The sequence below is a fragment of the Triticum urartu genome, chromosome 3A, assembly GCF_056163025.1.
Source record: "Triticum urartu cultivar PI428250 chromosome 3A, HENAU_Tu73, whole genome shotgun sequence".
NCBI lineage: Eukaryota > Viridiplantae > Streptophyta > Magnoliopsida > Poales > Poaceae > Triticum > Triticum urartu.
Window position 1 is genome coordinate 20,828,051 of NC_141875.1, and position 10,603 is coordinate 20,838,653.

General features: G+C 43.1%; 1 pseudogene across 1 annotated transcript; it reads left to right on the forward strand.

Moving 5' to 3' along the window:
* Positions 1–6,069: 6,069 nt before the first annotated feature.
* On the forward strand, positions 6,070–9,384 carry LOC125542437 (uncharacterized; annotated as a pseudogene). Its single transcript, XR_015618007.1, has 2 exons — positions 6,070–7,464; positions 8,840–9,384. The product of XR_015618007.1 is annotated as an uncharacterized LOC125542437 (transcript).
* The last annotated feature ends 1,219 nt before the right edge of the window (positions 9,385–10,603 follow it).

The window sequence follows — 10,603 nt, forward strand, 5'->3', positions numbered from 1 at the left end:
GAAATGAGGTTATCTTCTAATGATTTTTTAATAATTTTTATTTTATTGGCAATTGCAGGAGAAATTTAGACTAATATGATATTACGGTACATGTTTTTCCGCACATAACTTTTTTAGTTTATCAACTTTGCTTGGCCCTCCCTATACCCAAATCCTAGCTCCGCCCTTGTACCAAGCGGCGTTCAGGTGGGCTGGGCCGCCTCTCATCTTCATCGACCTCACCAGCGGCAATGGCGACGACAAGGACAAGGTGGACGTCTAGGGCAGCATGCGGGCGCGGATTTTTTTATGTTCTAATTAATGTTTAATTATGTTCTAAGTGGACTTTGGCCGGTGGTTGACCGGCCACTTATGTTTAATTAAGTTTCTATTATGTTTATGTGTGCCATGTATTTATTGTTTTTGTTTTTTTGGACGCGGGAAATTTTGGGTGTGCCTCCCGTTGGACGCATCTGCCGACCCAAATGAAAAAGCAAACACGCCCATCCGCCTGGCTGACCCAAACGGACAAAAGCGCGCGTCCGTTTGGGTCGGTGCGTTGGAATTTCTCTTACCTCGACATGCAACATCCATGGCCAAGTGGCGGACTCCGACAAGGAAGAGCAGGATGTGGGAGACAGACATGAGCACGTGGAATATAGACGTCTCCATGCCAGCGAAGATTTGGACTAATGACTTTAGCTATGCAAAAAAATGTCATGTCCACTTTGTTTAATGAAATATGTCGATTTCTCATTTTGGTCCAGTGTAAATGTAAATTGTCCAGTTTGCATTAAATTTGTCATGTTTATTCAAGTCACCTTTGAAATGCGGCTCAGATGTTTAGGGCACCGCGTTGGATAGCCGGCTCATGTGTCTGTGTTCGCCAACATGTCCAGACGCATCCGTGTACGAATACTAACTCTAATTTGAGGATGGTATTGGACATGCCCTCAGAGCATCTACAAACCGAAGCTCCATATCCTCCCTAAATGTTTGGGCGGCATTCATGATCATTACCTGAACAACAAATTGCCATCCAAGTGAACTGCACATGGCCAACCCAAATGTCTGCGCTTACTGGCACCCACATACTCAGCCAATATATGAGGCAAATATGGGGCAGATCGGACGCACCCAGACGCCACCACCGCGCGGGACCGGTTCAAGCTGGCCCACGCTATCCCCACCTTGTGCCCACAAATACCCCACCTAGATGACAAACCTTAGTCAAATCCTAACCCCTATTGATCACACTGCTCCACTGCCCATCTCCTCCCCTTCCTCTTCCCTCCTCTCCACCATGGCCGACAATGGATCCGACAGTGAATTCGACTCCATCAGCTTGGCTGAGCTCGTCCAGGAGGACTCCGGCTCATCCACGTTGGACGACGAGGAGCTCACGCTCCACATTGCCCTCCTCCGCTCATTGACAGATACATAATTGAACATCATTTGAAAACCACAATTTATGAAATTTGGTTTGAAATCCAAATCTAAATTGAACATAACAAGTGATCCAAGCCATTCAAAATAAACATAACAAATCGCCATATCAAGTTCGTATCCTCATCGGTGATGAGTAACTCAACAAGAGAGTTCATCCTGCAAAATATGCACATAAAATTTCAACGGCAATTCTTCAGACATCACAAAATTTGGTGAGGAAATTTCTCGAACACCTTGTGGACGTCCGAAGGCGATGCGAACAAGAGGAAGCGGTGGCTAGTCGAGTCAGGTCAGGGCGAGCTCTTTGAAAAAACCAGGTTCAAATAGTGTTGTTTTTTGAAGTTATTTTCGCAACCAATTTTTGTTTTTCTGTCACGGCCTCCTCGAATGTACAAACACCACAAATTTTTGCAGCCACATCACACATTCGAGCATCTTAGATAGCAAAAAAGAAAGTTGAATTAATTTTCAATTTTATTTAATTTTACTGTTCATGGCACAAATCACCACACTCGGTTGGGTTGACTATATGGAGTCCCATTTTTTTCTACAAGCTGTTGGAACAGTTTTTTTAAGCCCAATTTCAGTTATACCGGTTTTTCTATAGGGGAAATGAGACTTTGTTGAGGATGCTCTTGTAAGTGGTTAAAGTGTTGTAGAGACACGGTAGTGGCTGCGACTACCTATGCTTATGTTCCTAATCACCTCCGCAGCATCCGACGCGATAGTTTAGACAACATTGATTTCAGTTTCAATAAAAACTCCCTCCTCATCCCTTGATAATGCAGCCGATGTGATCACAACAGAGCCGATGGCAATGTGCGATGGACTTTTATTGACAAATTATTTGGGATTCAACCGGGTAGAAGCGGAATCTGATTCTCAAATTGTTGTTGAATCTCCTCCGGGCAATCTAGTTGGTGGGATGCAGTTTCAGCGATTTTTGCAGAATGCTTGGATATTTCTTCGATGGTTGGGAAGGTCAACTTTAAACACTGTTTTTGGTCAGCTAATAAAGAGGCACATGTGCTAGCTAAATTTTCTTATCTACTATTCCTATAAAAGCACGAAAGGGCGGAGAACCAATTCATCCCATCCATCAAATCCTCTGATCTGATGGTCTACATCGCTCCATCATACTAAACATGTTTTATGCCTTAATTATCCACCATGCCATTAACTGCTAACCTCTCCTACCCCTTTTCATCACAAGAAAAAAGAAAACTGTTGCCTCCCGCTATCCTCTCCCAAACACGCCGCCGCCCCGGCAGTTTGCCGCCCGTCACCACCTCGCGCCTCGCACGCCGCCTCTTCTCTGTTTCCCATCCACGACTTGACGCGCCGGCGGATCGGGAGGCAAAGATTTTCCTTGTTTCTCTTCGCAACCGACCGCTTCCACCTGCAGCCATTGCCACCCCACGACGCCCCGTTGTGCCCTGCATCTCGCCATCGTCGATGAGGCCCCCTGCAGGCACTGCCACGCCGCGACGGCTCGCCATGCTCTGCATCTCGTGGCGACCCACATCTGGCGCACCGTCCGTCTCACGGCGTCCCCCATCTCGCCGCTCCAGCGATGCCCTGCATCCACCCGCTGCTCCCCGGCCACCTGAAGGTCCCCGGATCCCCCCTCATGTGATATCCAATTTCAGGTTTTGTGAAGCCATTATCAGCTAGGGATTGGATAGCAGAAGCATGACGTGTATAAGATCTGAACATTGAAGACTTGCAATGCAGCTCAATGGTATGCCTTCCTCAGTTCCTTATAATCTTTGAAGCCTAAATCCTGAACTGTTTTTTTATACAAGCCTAAATGTTCTCACGTGTTACTGCTTTTGTACAAGACAGCATGCGTACAACGTCTACAAAAGTATTTTTGGACTGTTTTGTGTGCATCGGCCAACACATACATTAAGCTGTTGCCATTGCCCATCATCTCCTAAACTCTATTCTAGGAAGCATGGTTTCGTTTTATCCCATATATATATATATATATATATATATATATATATATATATATATATATCAGTATATAAGTATGTTACCTTCTGTACAATGTTGGTGATTTGTCCATGGAAATATTTAATTAAACAGTGTTTATCTTCTGCATCTTTTTTTATCTTTTTACCACGACAGGGATGGAGCTCTCAGCGATGTGGAGTTCAATGTCTTTCAGGTTGTTCTATACAGTGTTATTAGTGTTTTAGTATATACTTATTTGCATAAGAAGTTTGCTTATGTTAGTGACTCCTCTCGGCAAAGGAAATATTCTGCCTTCAATACAACAAATAAATTCAGTATTCATGTGCTAAATGAAAATCGTTAGTTCATTATTACTACATTATTACCAGCTATTGATTTTGTAATATTTATTAATTAGTAGTGCCTCACTACGATGAACATGTATTTTGTTCTCCGCAAAAGAAGGATTTTTCCGGCCTGTTAATTTTTCAGAAATTGTGACCTGCTGAATCCTTTTTCCCTTACTGCACACATGCACATCATTTTAATTTCGTGTGCACTTCCCAACTTGTTAGTGCCATCGTACCATGTTTGTTAGTCATGCTTTACTTATTATTTGGGCACCTTGGGGTAACATCTTGCCAACGTTTCTTCAGAATGGTGAATACATGTTCAAAAGCACTCGAAATCATATTACCTTTCATTTTGTTGGAAGGAAAAAAAATCTTTAAAACTGGATATATTTTTCTTTACCCTGGAAAAGCACCAGTTCAGCAGTTGATTTTTCCAAATGCATGTCCTCGGTATAGTAGTTTTGCAGGATATAAGACATGATGGAAGACATGACAAGGCTCCCTGGCTTACATGCTTGCCCCTGACTGTGATGTTAAACGGACGGAGGGACATTGCTTTGGCGCCAGCTCATTCCTCATTCTGGAAGTGTGCACTGGTGTAAGAACGCTGGCACTTAAAACTATCCTTAATTTGTTTATATCTTTATAAAGCACTTATAATGCTTGAGTTATCATGTTAGTCACATAAAACAATACGCACTTGCACTTTCAGGCAAACCTAGACTTGATTGCCAGTTGCTCTACTCTAGGTGTTGGTTTAATACTAATACCGTGTCTCCAAACTTTAACCGTGGAAATTATATGGCTCATGTAAGTTCCTAATACTTTCATATTCAAGTTTAGCAAAGTGACGTACTATTTTCTAATGTATGTGAGGATATATGGCGCTTTATTGCCTGGCAGGCTCAATTTTGATGACACAATTAGAGTAAGTACTTGGAGAAAAAATTATTATTTATGATATCTTTTTTAAGAGGTTTCATTGCCAATGAAGTCCAAAGGTAGAGCTGAAAATTATCATGCTTAAGAATTTATGTGACTTCTATAATAGTGTTTGTCGTACCAGCATCTCTTTTACAGAACAAACATATTTTCTGTAGTATCCTAGCTTCAAACTATTTCCTGGTGCTCTTTTGTAAATTGCATGTCGTAGTACTCAGGCAGTCTGATAATTTATTATTTCATCTCTTTTTCGTAATGAAATGTATCGGTTAATCTTACAAAGTTGATATGCTCCTCACTTCAAGCACAAACTCCATGCCCATCGAGTTGCATTTGTGTTCAGCCAACACACTGGAAAACTGAGAAACTTGTGCTCGATTGCCTCCAAGAAGTAGAAATTAGTGAACTATCAGGAACTGAACATGAACGTGATTTTGTGCAACGGTTATTCAATTGGGCAACATCCTTCAAACAAATAAATTTTATCGTAATATATTTCTAATATTTAAGTGTGCGTGATGTATTTTAGATAGTACCGACCATCTGAACTTCTTGTGTAGTTCCACTAATATTGTGTGCCCGATTGTTATTGAAATTAACAAAATATTTATAAAGTTATAATAAAAATGTATAATCTCCAATAATACAGTGGGTATCAATTTGTTAAGACGTGCGTTGCACGTGTCGCTTACTAGTCTTATTGTAACAAGACTTTGTCTAGTTGGTTGAATGAGCCCCCTGACATTATTGTTATTGAGTTTGTGAACAATGCACTCCTTGTTTCTTCTTAATGAAGCTAGGCATGATGCCATAATTTTTTGAGCCCAGGCTCATCTGCACCCACGTTGAGGAAAACAATTTCAAAACAAATACTAGAAAAATTTAAAAAATTCATTTTTTTGCATGGTAGATAATTTGATGCGCGAGGTTCGTTACATTTTTTAAATAATTTGGACATTTGAGCAGCTCTCGGTAAAAAAGACAAATTCGAGGTCTGTAAACAAGTTCACTGTTCATGCAATGTTCTGACCTGATTTTTCTTTTTTGCTGAGAGCTATTGAGATGTCCAAATGGATTGAAAATTAGGACACACCTCAGGCGACAAATTTTCTACCATGCAAAAAAGGAGTTTTTTGAATTTGTTGTTATTTTTTTCCGACCGGATGCAGATGAGTCTGGGTGCCGAAATGCTGCACTCGCCATGATGGTCTTTTGTAAAAAAAAGTTTCAGTTTACCCGCAAAAGAAAAGTAAACCCATTGGTTTCAGTCAGACAATGTCACGTTTTTTTAGGGATAGTGTCACGTTTTCTTGCATGTCGGCCTGGGTGCCCGATATTTGCTAGGCCTTGTTGGGCCGTCAGAGCCCATCATACAATAGTTACCTCCCCCTGTCGCTGAAATGAAACCCTCATTCCTCCTGTGTGCGGGTGCGCCATGGCCTCGCCGCAGCAGTCGCCGCCGGCGAAGAAACCCCCACCACTCCCCCCGACGACCATAAGCTCCCTGGACCTAGACACCCTGCGCGAGATCTTCCTCTGCCTCCCCTCTCTCCCGAGCCTCGCCCGCGCCGCCCTCAGCTGCCGCACCTTCTTGGACGCCGTCCGTTCGTCGCCCGCTTTCCGCCGCCGGTTCCGTGCGCTCCACCCACCCCCGCTCCTAGGCCACTTCCTCACCACCCAAGACACCACCATCCCACCTTCGTGCCCCTCCGCAGCCGCTCCGACCCGGACATAGCAGCGGCGGTACGCGGCGCCGATTTCTTCCTCACCCGCCTCCCAGTCCTCGAAGACGGCGCCGTGCCCGTTCCTGCACCCGTCTCCGCCCCCGAAGACAACGGGGATGGCGTGTCCATTCCTGTCCCCGCCCCCGCACCCGAAGACGACGGCGAGGATGCCGTCTCCGGCTCTGAAGACGACGACGAGGATCCCATCCCCGACCCCGAGTGGTCAATCGACGACTGCCGCGACGGATTCGTCGTTCTCCACAACTGGAGCACTCAGCAGATCGCCGTCTACAACCCGCTCGCCCGGACCCTGGACCTCTTCCCCCTGCCGCCCCGCCGGGAGGACTGCGAGGGCCAGTATTCTGATTACTACATCCTCGCCGAGGAAGAAGAAGAAGACTACTTGCCGTATCGCGTCGTGTGCGTCTGGCACAGCGAACGCGGGGCGCGCGCCATGGTTTTATCATCGGACACCAGCAAGTGGCAGATTTTCCCATGGGTAGACATTGATGGGCTCTGGCCTCAAACTGGTAAGCTGGTGAATGGCTGCATCTATTGGACCATTGGGATGAATGATGCCCGTGTGCTTAACACTGCTACAATGCAATTCTCTCGGATGGATAAGCCGCCACGCAGGAGAGGGAATGAGATATTGACGGCTGGTAAGACCAAGGATGGAAGACTCTGTGTGGTCTGCGCACCTTTGGGGCCACTGACATTTGAATCCGTGCTTGCTGTTTGGATTCGGAGAGCCGATGATGATGGCGTCGAGAGGTGGATGTTGGATAAGTCACTCCCCTTGCAGGAGATAGCTGGAATCGTTCGGTGTGAATTCAAGGAAGACAATGTTAAATATCAAGTGACTGTTAGGACGATTATCGATGGGTTTGTGTACTTCTCTGCTTATTGTGGGGTGTGGCAGCATCATCATTCGACACTCTGGCTCCTATCATTCTGCTTGGAAACAGCGGCGCTGAACAAGCTTGGGCGTATCCTTAGTGGTGTTTCCTATCCCTATATCATGCCGTGGCCTCGTTCTTTGGTTGGTACACAGCAAGGTGACTAAGCCCTCGGCTCAAGGTTGATTGACTAGGAGGATCAAATTTTGTTACTAAGCTTTATTTATCTTGAAGTTATGAACTGTTGTTTTGCCATGGTAATTTGATTTACTCGTCTGAAAAAGAATAAATCAAGATGCCGAGGTTCTGTTGAGAATTGTCAATCATTTGCATACCTTTGAACATACTAGCAATCATACTCCTACTCTATGCATACTGGAAATGCCTATAAGATATTTTCAAATTATCTTCAAGAAAAAAAAGGAGTAATTTTATTTGCTAGAGATTCCCTCAGAGTAGCTACAGATATCATATGAGAATGTAACAAGTTTCATATATCCAAATAGCTAGAGATAATTGTGGTGATCAGTAAGATATCTACATTATCAAATGGAACTAACTTGTTTCTCATTTTACTTCTGTTAGCAAGGTTACATAGGTTCTCTTGTTCATCACGCACATACATTACAAAAATAATACATCAAATAGCTGGCTGTCCTATGTAGAAAATGGTTTGTAGTGTATTTTTTTGCAGGTGCACGTCATTTGTTTTTTAATACTCCCTCCATTTCCTTATACAAGGCTTAGCAATGTATCACTTATACCAGTGCAGGAGTAGAAAGATTCAGTGTGATTGTTAATAGACATATTGGTCCTAGCATTATAACACTAACACACTCTGCACTCACTCTGCACTAGTAGACAATTGTACTAGGTGAAATTAGCTAGATTTTTCTTGGCATTACTTATTTCAAGTTTGTGTGCCTCGATAGGAATACATCTTTGTGATGCAACTTGGCTGTTGGGAGTATATGTTATCTTTATACTTTTCCTGATTGCATCGTTTCACAAACAGACCCGGAAATCGGGAAAGATGGTCAGTTATTTCTTCAACACCTTAGAAGTTACAATGTCATCTCTTGCTGCCATTTCTTATTTTTGGATAAAACAACTTACACATACATTCCATTTGGTGAGGCTGAGGACAGATTTTAAAAGATTTTGAGCTATATCGCTTAGATTTTTCTTAGCTATAGCTGATACTACTATCTTTGCCATCTCTGTGAGTAAAATCACTATCTGCCCACTCGTACCAAGCTTCAAAGATTTACTGAGTTTAAATGTTCTGCAAATCAAGATGTAGCTGCCCTGCTGCACAAGTATCTTTAGCTAAATTTTCTTTTATGGCCTTCTTGATTATCTTGACATGATAGCCTAGCAACCTGGTGCAATTCCAGCTTTAGCAGGCAGAGTGAGAAACTGGGAACTAATTCTCTGATATAGCAGGCAGAAGAAAGTAAAAGTCAATGTCAAGCTAGTTTTTGCATAACCATCTTATCCAACGTGGGCTGATCGAATTGATTTCATTTTACAGCAAACCAGCTTATCCAGTTAAAGACACACAATTCTCTTGCGTGCTCTTGAATTGAAGTGATGCCTGCTCATTAAGCTGCATGATTGGACTCATCAAGGCAAAGGTGTAGAAGAAGAAACATTTGTGCCGTTTGTACTGGCAACATGGTTGGTTAAAACTAGGGATCTTGACTGGGGAATACCAAGGAAGCGGGGCGACAAGTTTGCAAGCAGGGCTTCATCAATATGCTAGAATTGTCGGTTCACACGACAAATCTTAACTATCTGCAGTTAGAACTTGCAATGTCTTGTCAGAACTTCCATAGAGCTCTTAAGGTGCGGAGTGACTGCCTATCAGTCTAGGGAATGAAACTCTGAACGATCACGCTGTTCATGCATTGAAACAGGTTCTGTATAACAATTAGAGAAGAAACGATCTGAATTTGCCATTGTTGTCAGTCTTTCTTACCACGCGGCTAGTACCTATGCGTGGAATTTTTGCGGCGTATTTCTATGTGAAACAAAACGAATGCATAATTTGATGAAGACCCAGACAAAGTATCAATATGTTTCAGATAGATGCAAACAAAAAAAAACTTTCAATGGTTTCAGATGCTGGAGAAGACATTTCCATTGCAGGGGATTGCTGAGGTCGCTCAGTGTTCACAAGAGAATACTGTTGAAGTGAAAACTGGCAATTACCAATGGCTTTGTGTACTTGTTCTATCCTTCCACTTGCTGGTCCCTGTCCCGACGTAATGGTGTGGCCTCGTTTTTTGTCCGATGGCATCGTTCTTTGCCTCAGTTTTCTTTTCTAGCCCTGTTTGGGCTATGTAAATAACTCATTGCCCATCTATTCAAAGCTTTTGCATTTTCTTGAAAAACAATAAGGTAGGAACAAACTAGAACTACAATTTTTCTTTTTATACTTCTTTATCTTAGTTATTAGCTGATGTCCTGATATGGTTTTAGTACAATTTAATCCTGGTAACCTGGTCAGATTTACTCGTCAAAATAATAGATCAAGATGTTGATGCATTGTTGAGGATTGCAAGTCATCTGTGTAATTTTGAGCATACCAATAGTAATCGCATTCCTTCTCTTGTTTGTTCCTATCCTTTCGTTTGCTGGTGCCTATCCCTACTGCACAATAAGGTGAAACCTTTCCTCAATTTTTTTTACTTGCCCTGTTTGTTTTTTTTTGACTGGAAGGCCTTCATGCTAATTTTACTAAAATCAAATAATGCTTACATTGTCTGCTAAAAATTTAGCGATAGTACCCGGAGGTGCATCCACCCATAAGGAAGGGTTGTTTGCACGCCCCCACTCAGCTTGCTCATGAGCAACCACATTTGATTCTCTATTACAGTGCTCAACTATAACCTTCTCGAACTCTCGTAATAACTCTCTACAATCGTCTTAAACTGGAGCTGCCACCATCGAATGTCCCTCATTTAGATGTATAGCATCAACCACAACAGAGTTATCCATCTCCACCAAGACATTTTTGCACCCCATGCTTTGAAGTAACTTTAAATCTTCAAGTAATGCCACCGCTTCCGCAAAGATGACTTCTGCCACGTGCTCAAGGCGAGAACTAGGCGCAATGCCGTCTGCACTTGCTCCCCTCTAACCTGTTGTCTACGCTGCCACCACATGAACCAGCTCGTTGTAGCTATTAGCTCTGGAAGCTCTATCGAGTCCTCATAATTGTTCTGCGTCGATTGATCACACAAGAGGACTTCCAGCACACCAGAACCCGACGGATCGACAAGCAATGCATCCT